This window comes from Pteropus medius, unplaced genomic scaffold (genome assembly GCF_902729225.1).
Source record: "Pteropus medius unplaced genomic scaffold, Ma_sr-lr_union100, whole genome shotgun sequence".
In the NCBI taxonomy this organism is placed as follows: domain Eukaryota; kingdom Metazoa; phylum Chordata; class Mammalia; order Chiroptera; family Pteropodidae; genus Pteropus; species Pteropus medius.
The window spans coordinates 40,066,347-40,076,658 of NW_024344378.1; the positions used below are offsets into that span (position 1 = coordinate 40,066,347).

Here is a 10,312-nt window from a genome sequence, read left to right on the forward strand (position 1 = left end):
CAAAATCCATTATCTTTATTATTTTTGAGTCTGTTTCTACTGACTAATTTTTCTTGTGGTTATGTTTCATATTTTCCAACATCTTTGCACTTTTTGAATGGATGCTGTACATTGTAAATTTTATATTGTCAAGAGTTTTCAACTTTGCTTTGTTCTGTTAAGAAGGTAAGTTACCTGTGGTCCAGTTTGACCCTTTTCAGGCTTATTATAAGTTTTAGTGAGACCAGTCTAGTTGTCACCCTTATTCTAGGATAATTTAGGTCCACTACTAAGGTAGACCAGCATATGGTCTTCTTTTAGTTTTTCAAGCATGTTACATTCTTTCTTGCCTCTAGGTTTTTGGCACATTCTGATTTCCCTGACTCTGGGTTAGTTTTGTCCTGTTATATGCCTCCATCATACTTTGAACTTTCCTTTCTTAAATTAAATATGCAATTACATATTTAATGAATGTCATTCCTGTAAACTCCATGACAACAGGGGCAATTAGCACAATATACAGACATCATTTCACACCAAACAAATGAGGCATTTCAGGACTAGTGCAGAGATAATTATCCTAATGGGGACTTGGTCAGTGAAAAGGTGAGTCAGTCAGGCAACCAATATACGTAGGTAGTAGAAATGCCATTTTTTTCTATGCTTATAATTCCTTTTCCTCCCCTACACTTCTTTCTGAAATTCTTTCTTTAGTTCCTGCTGAATGAGTAGTCATTCATTTGATCCCATCCTCCTGCTCATAACTGGCCAGACTGGGGATGGACAAATATTATAAGTCAATCATATTCTTTATTTCAGATGTAATTGTTAGGTTGTGCTTTTATTCCTTGAGGCAAAACTATCCCTTTAGTGGGACTGAATCATTGGACAATAGGCCCAATAGGAATCCTTGCTGTCTGGCAAACATGATACCCAGAGATGTCAATGAGGCTTAGGATAAGGTACCAAGTCATAGCTCAGGCACAAATGAAGAAAACAGGAGCCTAATTGTAGAAACTCAAATTCAAAGTCAGAATAGGGTCAGTAGTAAATGGAATGAAAGCTTACTTCCTGGTCTAGGAAGGCTCTTTTACATTCCAACAGATTAGAAACAGACTTTGTCAAATAGCCTGGGACATGGAAAATCCACCAGCTACTACAGCAGGAATTGTAGGTGATCCATAATATTAATTCCTAAGTGGAATGATCTGGGAGATATAGACTCAGTAAAATAAAACAGATACAGAATTGTTAAAGGAATTAACAACTAACTTGCTTATGATTTAGTAAGTAGTCTGTATACAGAAATTCTAACCAGTTCTTCAAGGTCTCCCATTTGTGTATTCCACAGATCATTTTCCTGAAGTTAACATAAATTCTGACTTCCCATTTTTCTCCAAACCCAAATATAGGAAAATGAGTATATAGCTCTTCAACTAGTACCATGTGGATTATACAGAACAAAACTGGAAATAGCTTGATTAAACTTTAAAATCTTCACTGATTTCCTTTTAAGCTTCCTTAGCATTTGAATCACTTAAAAAGAAATCAAACTTCTTAGTACACAATTTTTAAAAATGTATATTACAAACACCAACAATTTATCATTTTCTTAGCAGACAGAAGTTTCCTGAATGCCAAACTTTTTATTCCAGCTTTAGGAGATTTCTTAAGCAATGATGCCCCATTTTTAAAGATATTAACATTTACTTTAACATGCTCAGAAACATATATCTTGTCATTCTAAATTGGGCCTTTTTTTTCCTACTGTCTCCTGAAAATGGAGAAAAAAAGTTGATGAAACTGAACAGTTTCTTTTTTCTGTGAATGAGTAGCGCAGTTTGGAACAGACATGAACATTAGTAATCATCTGAAGTCAAGGACAGGTGGGTCAGAGAAGCCTAATCAGAGTGGCAAAAATGACTTCCTTCAGAAAATAATGACATTTTTGTGCCCTTTCATATCCAAATAGTGTGTAACTTGGCATACCATGTCTGTTCAAATGACAGGCAGCTCTCTGTCCTTTAAAAGTAAATATAGCTCCTCAGCTCTAAGTTTAGATGGTAAGTAATAGCTCTCATTGGTTTGCTGGGTGATAAACCAAGGCCTTTGGAGTCATTGTGCACAGAATGCAGTCCTGGTTGGGTTTTTGGCCAGCTTCCCCACTGCCTCAGAAAATGACCAGCTGTCCCTCAAGGTGGCTTAAAGAATCAGCTTTCTGATGACTCATCCAGAGGTTAACAATTCTAATAAGCGTTACATCTGATACAGTTCTTTGGTGTCATCACTGGCCTTAAGTCCACGAAAAGACAGGCTTTGAAACTCTGGCCTACTGACAGGAAATCAGAGGGTCACCTTCTCCCCTCCAGTCAGTTCACAAGAGAAGAACCAAAAAATGGCCACTTCACAGAATCCCTTGTATAGTGCTTGCATCTTTCTGATTTTCTCTCTCACTAGATACTTTAGAAAGCTTTTGGAAATTGCATTTAATCTATTCCAAAAGGTCACAGCAACAAAGGTTTCTGCTCCATTGCTCTATCCATAGTTGGTCAGGCTTTACGGTTTCAATCTCTGTGGGGTTTTTTTTTTTTTTTTGACATCAACTGTGCAGCAGTGAATGAAAAATACTGATGTTCAAGGCTGCAGATGAAACAAGACAAACTGTTTCTTTGTGTGTATAAGGTTGTATAGAAATAGAGTTCCCATATTTTCTGAACTGAAACATCAGTTCTGTTAGCTGACAAATATGAGTGACCTCATGTTGACAATGGGACAGAATATTTGAAATCAATAATGTTGCGGACAACTTGGTACATGTGGTTTCTGTACATACAAGGGCTTGACTTCATTTAAATCTAGCAAAAGCTAAATGACTACTTGCATGTGTTAGGTTCAAAGCCCAGATAGACTGTTACTGCATGTTATTGCTTCCTTCCCTTCTACCATCAGTCTCTGTGTGATATTAAGTAAGAGTACATAATAAAAGGTAGCTTTCAAAGGTGCCCCATTTCCTTAGCCAACCATTAATAATGGGGAAACACAATGCTTGTTTGCTCAACAAACATAATTGAGCAGGTTAATGAAAAACACATTCCAAATTTCTCTAAGTAATGATCTCACCTTTATCTCTTGAGTCACCAGGGACGGTTTGACAAGCACATGGCTTAGGGTACTCAGCGATATGAATTTAGTTAATCTGCTGGGTTTCTTTCCTGAGGAAACCGTGCAAACAGTGCTTTTCATTTCAAATATGGCTCAGGTTTTTCAAAACCCCAATGTTATTACAAAGGTGAGAAACAAATTGAGAGATAAAGAGTTTGCGAATATCGGCCCCTTGGACTGATGAGAAAGCTAAAACACACTGGGGTTATGTGGTTGATTCATACTGCTTATTGGATTAGAACAACCAGATCTGCCTTGCTTTTTGTCAATGAACAATAAAATTGGCAATAATAATGTGCACTAAGTGCTTTTCATTAATTATTGCAATCAGTTCTCACCATAACCCTGTGAGCTAGATTATAATGTTATCCCCAGATTTAAGGCAATAAAGCTAGAGATCAGAGAAGTTAAGTAACTTCTTCATGATCACGCAACCAATAAGTGATGGAACCAGGATGTGAAATTGAGCAGTTTGCCCAAGTTCTCTGAGCCTGTCTGGTCCTTAGGCAACTACTTCTTAACAACACATGACAGGACTGCAAATACAGCTTCTCCAGAGAGGTTTTTGTCATAGTCTTGATTCCTTCTATGGTAAGCATTATACTTTGCTTTCCATTATATACAGAAGGAGCTCAATAAGTGTTAGCAGAATGAGTTTATTTTTGTCTTGATTTAAGAGTTTGCATTCCATTGTGAGCGTAGCAAAAAGGGCAGACAGATACATAAGGTGCGCATGTATCAGGCTCAGTAACTGCTATGGACCCTGGGAGGAGAGTATAGAGAACCTGCTGCCAAATGCTAGTCTCATAAAAGGGGCAGGTCAGGAAATATTCTCTGAATGTGGGTCAGCGGAGTGGCATCAGAGCTATATATGGTCAAGAAAAAAGTCAAATGCCTTCAGTTACTGCTAGCCTTCCAAAATAGCAGGTGTGGCCAAGAGGACACAATGAACATTGTTCTTAGCTATAAGAAATTTCTCAGTCCAAACAGTCCTATGAGAAAATTTAGATCCCAAATGACCTAACTGCTAGTTAAACTTGCCTTCAGTCAGAATTAGAGGTAAAAGTAGGTTAATTAGTTAATTTATTTGTTGCTATTTTCTCCAGAAGCAGTAAATGCATTTCTTATCATCACAATAAGCTCACTCCCAAAACCCACGTGAGACCTTGAGATTCATCAAAAGCTCTGATGTTTGTCAAGAAATATGAGCCTCAAATTCTGTCCATTAATCTCTCTCTGGATCTGAGGGCATGTTATTTTATGGCCCATTATGAGCAAAATGTACCCTATGTCAGATGATATAACTAATCACTGAACTGGAGTTAGTTTCTCATTAGCCTAATAAAAAGACAGTCCCTGTCTTTTAGAGACACAAAGTTAAACTTTAGGTCATTTATTTCCACCAAAGCTTTGATAAATTTCCTGTTCCAAGGGGATTTTAAAAAGTTGCTGTTGATAGCCCTGAGAAATGAAGTTGGGGACATCACCAACTCAGGATGAAGAAAAATGACTTCTCTTGGCATTTCAGTGACAAACTTGCTTTTCATCTGGCAAGGAAGTTCAGCAGGCTTGTCAATGGATTCTTTCTTAGAGGGTTCTACTATGAGCTTTGCTGCTCAGCCCAATTACAGTATGACTGTAAGAAAGTCTCTATTTCCCAGTGGACAATAACTAAAAGTGCAATACCTATATTTTTTTGAGCGAATCATGACAGCTCACATGGCATTTAAGGGGATAAGGGTACAGAATTTTACATATCAAAACTGTCTAGTAAAATCCACAAAGTTCAGAGATAAATATTGATGTGCTTTGATTATACTAACTAATAATTATAATAGCTAATGCTACTCTACTGAAAGTTTACTATATACCGAATACAAACTTATTTGATCCTTACAATAGCACCAGAAAGTAAGTACTATTATTATCATACACATTTGGCTGATGGGAAACTGAAATATAAAGAGTTGTTAATAATCTTCACCAACTTCACACAGCTAGTAAGTGGCCAAGGTAATATTTGAACCCAAGAAATTTAGATGAAAACAATATACACTTACCCATTATGCTGTATTGCTTATTTTATCTAGAGATCCAGTTTATACAAACAAATGGCCCTCAACAACAACAACAACAACAACAACAACAACAACAACTGCAATAATTGACATTTAGTTAGCACTATGCAGGGTACTTTTCTTTTCTTGCTATACACGTTTTTGTGTTCAATCCCCTCTACAATCCTGAGATAAGTGCTATTATTATCCCCATTTTACAGAAAAGTAAACCAAGACATGTGAAATATGAGTAACATGCCTTCTGTAAATCAACTCATAAGTGGTACGAGTGGCATTCAAGTCCAGGTAAGGCAAGGCATTTTGACCTATGCCTCCTAATTTATGTTTATGTTAAATGAAGCAATATTTTGAAAACTGGATTCCAATTATTGGATTCTTAAGTTTAATAAAAAAAAACTTTTCTTACATTGATCATATATATATATTCCAAAACAACTCCAAAAAGCTTTCTTCTATAAATTAGGTATCGTCTAATAGCAAGCAAAATGGCCAAACACAAAAACTACATAAAAAGAATCAAATTAATTGTCCAAGAAAGACAAAGTGGGCCTTATCTAATGACCCCTATTAAAATTATAAAAGTATAACTTCTAGAGAAAGAAGAAATATAGTGACAATGTTCTATAACCTATATTTTCAAACAGATGGCAATGCAGATAAACATATAAATTCATGTTTAATGGAATTTCTTTAAAGTTTTTGAACATATTGTTTTTACATAATCTTTATTACTTTTCTACTTAGTTAGAGCCAAATGTCAAATATATTGTCTTTTATTTTGTGACTTAGATTTCTTTTAAGGAGAACCTATTTAAAACGGTTGTTGATCATGTCCCTGATAGACACAAACCCATCAAATTATAGCTATGTGTGTGGGTCTTCATTTTCAAATATAATAAATATTGCTGCTCAAGTACTCCTATCTTTAAAAAATAAAAGTCATGAACACTGGTGCTGCTAAGCATACTTGATAATCATCAAATGAAACATACCAATCACATCTTTTATTAATCACAATATGTGAATATTCCAGAGTTACACCAAGTGCTAAATTAAGAGTTAATTATTGCTTTACGAATGGAGTTGATTTAGATTTTGGTTGTTTCAGATATTAAGCTTCTCCAGGTATCCAAAGGCACTTTGTAACACATGATCACATCCACAACTTTTTCAGTGTAAATGACAAGACCAATAGTATGATGCTGTCCTCTACATTTTCTTTCCAACTATAATGTGAAGACATTATATACAAAGACGTGCTGAATGAAATGTTAATGTTCAATTGTCAAAATTCACTGGGTGACGGAGATTAAGCTAGGCATTAAGGAAATTGGTATGAGCACTTAAACAACTCTAGCATGTGGATCATTACAGGAAAATTAAAGAATCCAGAGTTGGAAATGACCCCTTATCTATCTAATTCAACTGTTATTTATAACTGATGAGGAAATTGAAGTACAGAGAAATTCATCAACCATCCCTAGGTCACCTTGAGACTGAATGTCAGAACCAGGACTAGAACTCAGTTCTATGGACTCAGTTTTAAAAATCTGCCTCAGTTGGAAGGATGGAAGCCTGACTCTGAAGATACCAGCTTTACTTCAGTAATTAATCTTGTATCTATTTAATTCCTCGACCTTGGCTCATCAAGAGTGGAAACAAGATGTAAGCCCTAAATACAGGCTTTCCTGTACAACCTGATATATGCTGAGGCTATGAATTAAGAATGACGTAAATGAAAAGTTTGGAAATTAAATCATGAGAAAAACCTGGTGCCTGTAGATTCTCCCATTAGCAGTATGACTTTAAGAAAGGTTTTAAATTTCTCTTGTATTTCAGAGATTAAATTAAAATTAAGTTTTATATGTAGCTAGACTACTTTGACCAAGTAAAACACTTTTTTTTCTGTCTTTGCTGAAATTACAGCAATATTCAGGGAGATAGCCTTGCCTACCTCATATTACTAAAAAGTTCTAAATGGAAGCTGCACATAAAAATAAGAAAATAAATTGTAGAGCAAGAACTGCTCTAAGTATTTATCTCATTTTTTTCATATTAATGGTATAGTATGCAATTTTTATTTATTTATTTATTTTTTTTGGTATGCTGTTTTTATATAAGAAAATTTAAACCTACAAAGGTAAGGAAGTTGTTTGCAATCCTATTGCTGTAAGGCACGGAACGAATATTCAAAATGTGTTTTGCAGAACTCCAAAACCACATTGAATTGTCTTTCTGAAAGCAGTGAAGCAGGACCAAACAAAGTAGCAAAGCAAACAAAGGAACACAAAGAAATCACAGTATACCATGACTCAAAATTACGAAACTTGGGGCCATCCAGTGTTATTTATTATGGGTCAAGCTCAATAGCCTTTGAGAATATCTGTATCATAACAGGGTAGGATGGTTCTCAAAATGATGACCTAGAATCATCAGTGAAGAGTAAATTCTGGTCTATGAATTTTATTTAAGAAAAAACATAAAGTTCAAAATCAAATGTGTTAAATATAAGCTTATCAGGAAATCTTAATTATATAGAATGATTCATTTCCGGAAGGTTCCAGGTGGCACAATACTACTATTAGTAGTTATTTCCATAAAAATATCTTTGCTATTACTTTGGAGAAGAATTAAATAGACTGTATTTTTTTTTTCAGGTGGCAAGTTTAAATTTGAGGCTTAATCGATGGTCTAGTCATCCAAAATGCTATATCCTGCTTTTCTTCCTGTACTTATCCATAGAGTTTATGAGCTGTGTTAGACCTTTAGAGTGGATAGCTCAGTTGAGTGGTTTGTCAGAGAGAAGTGAGTGTTGTATTTTTTTTTCTTTAAGTTTAGTGGAATAATGTTCATTATTTAAAGTTAAGGATCAAGGTCCATCCACATTGCCTAAACAGTTTTGTCATCTCTCCAAAGAATTTATTGGTGCATCTAAATGTGTTCACTATAGATTTTCATTAGTACATTAACAGAAAATGTGAAAGTATCTTTTTAGAATGCTAATAAATTAGAGCTCTGAAGTTCTTATACAACCCCTGCCAACTATAATAGAAGATAAATGACAGTTTTCCTAGAATTTCATCCTAGTGGAAAATAACAGCCTGTTTTGCCTCCTGTCTACAAACCTGATCGTATAATTTCAAACGTATCCAGCTAATTAGGCCATCTTTTATTTAAATCTTTCATACCCCTTTCATTACATTTGATAGTTTTTGAGAAAACAGCTGGAAATTTCTATCAATAAAAACAGATTTTATTTTATTTATTATTAAAATTTTTTTTATCTGTGTATGCCAGTATGATGTGCTGCAAATCATTTTAAAGATCTATACAAGCTGGGCACATTGACATTAACATAAAAGTAGAACCTTTCGCTTGCAGATATTAAAGTATTAAATATTAAAGTTGATTTACTGACAGGTTTAGAATAAAAGACAGCTGAAATAAGCTTTGAAAGTGAAAGTAAATTGGATTATATTGTTTGTGGTGTGAGCTGACTGGAGTAGAACTAATTTTACTTCATAACAATAAAACAAAAATGAACGTTGACATTAATTGTCCTAGTCAGTAAAGCAAAGATCTGACTACTTAAGAAATTAGTGCAAATAAAAGTCTATGACCATGACACCCTGAACACATCTGATCTTGTCTGATCTCGGAAGCTAAGTAGGGTCGGGCTTGGTTAGTACTTGGATGGGAGACTACTTAGGAAGACCAGGTGCTGAAGGTGTAAAAGAAAAAAAAAATAGTGCAAATAAAATTCATAACATCTCTACGGGTCTGTGTTTTACATAGAATCAGGGAAAATATTAACCTTAATCCCAGGACAAAGACTTAACTGTATATTTTTCGTGGTTTTGGAAATCAAATAATTAATCAAATCCAGAGATAAGTCCTTAGGCAAAGTTTGAACTGCTGTAGAAATTCCCTCCTAGGTCTTTAAAAAGAGAAGAAACAATAGATTGTTTGGAGATTCAGAGTAAACCAAAGAAAAGGGAGAGAAAGAACTAGTAAGAATCAAGTGCCTAATCTCTCTCTCTCTCTCTCTCTCTCTCTCTCTCTCTCTCTATATATATATATATATATATATATATATATATATATATACACACACACACACACACACACACACACACACATACATACACATCAGGCACTGTTCAATATGTTTCATATATGGTATCATGGAATTCTTCCAACCCACTTTGAAAAATTATTATCATCCCTATTCAAAACACTCTTGTTGTCAGCTTTGTTTTCATCCATCTCATCCAGTCTCGCCTTGTTCCATTTTTCATTCATCTACTAGATAAACTTCTTCTTTTTGGGGGGCTTTGTACATACTATTCCCTCTGCCCTTAACAACCTCACTACCTAAACCACTACCTATAATCCCATTCTTCAAATGGCCGGTTCCTTTCATCTTTGAGTTCTTCAACTATTTTATTTTGGGACAGAACAAAGAAAGTCTGAGATGCTGTGGCTTAACAATATGGAATTTTATTTCTTTTTTATGTGAGAGCCCAAAGATAGATTGGTGATTGTTAGAGAAGGACATGAAGAGGGTGCGACTGCCAGTTGACCCACGAGTTGCACTTGGGCTTTTGGAGATTCCTCGTTTCCTCTCCTGTCCTCGGAATGTGCACTCTGCCCACTATTCCCACTGTAGGAGCCATTTTCAAAAATGCAGTCTTGAGAGAGCAATGTGTTGAGACCATCTGGACAGTATGTGTGACTGAATCCAGTTAAGGTTTGTACGTAAACTTTTAAGATTCTGGTGGGCAGGTGTGGAAATCTACTTGTCTTGCAGCCGCCCAAAACAAGTCTCCTATGTAAGTTCCTGCCACTTATCAATCTGGAGTGGGCAGCTTATTCTTCAGGCTCTCTTTACCCCTTGTGTACAAGAGCCTGTTTGTGAACTAATAATAATCCAAATGTGGTAGGCAGCTCAGCCATTCTCACATATGATGTATTTTTAGGTTCAAGTCTTAGCGTGTGCCTCTCCAGGGAAAAAGATGAAGGGAGTGCATATCCAACTGTATTGTTGCACTTTAAAAATTTGTTACGAGGGTAGATCTCACGTTAAGTGTTTT

At 35.4% G+C, this 10,312-nt stretch overlaps 1 pseudogene; it reads left to right on the forward strand.

Moving 5' to 3' along the window:
- The first annotated feature begins 8,830 nt into the window (after positions 1 to 8,830).
- Positions 8,831 to 8,949, forward strand: LOC120610171 (uncharacterized; annotated as a pseudogene).
- The last annotated feature ends 1,363 nt before the right edge of the window (positions 8,950 to 10,312 follow it).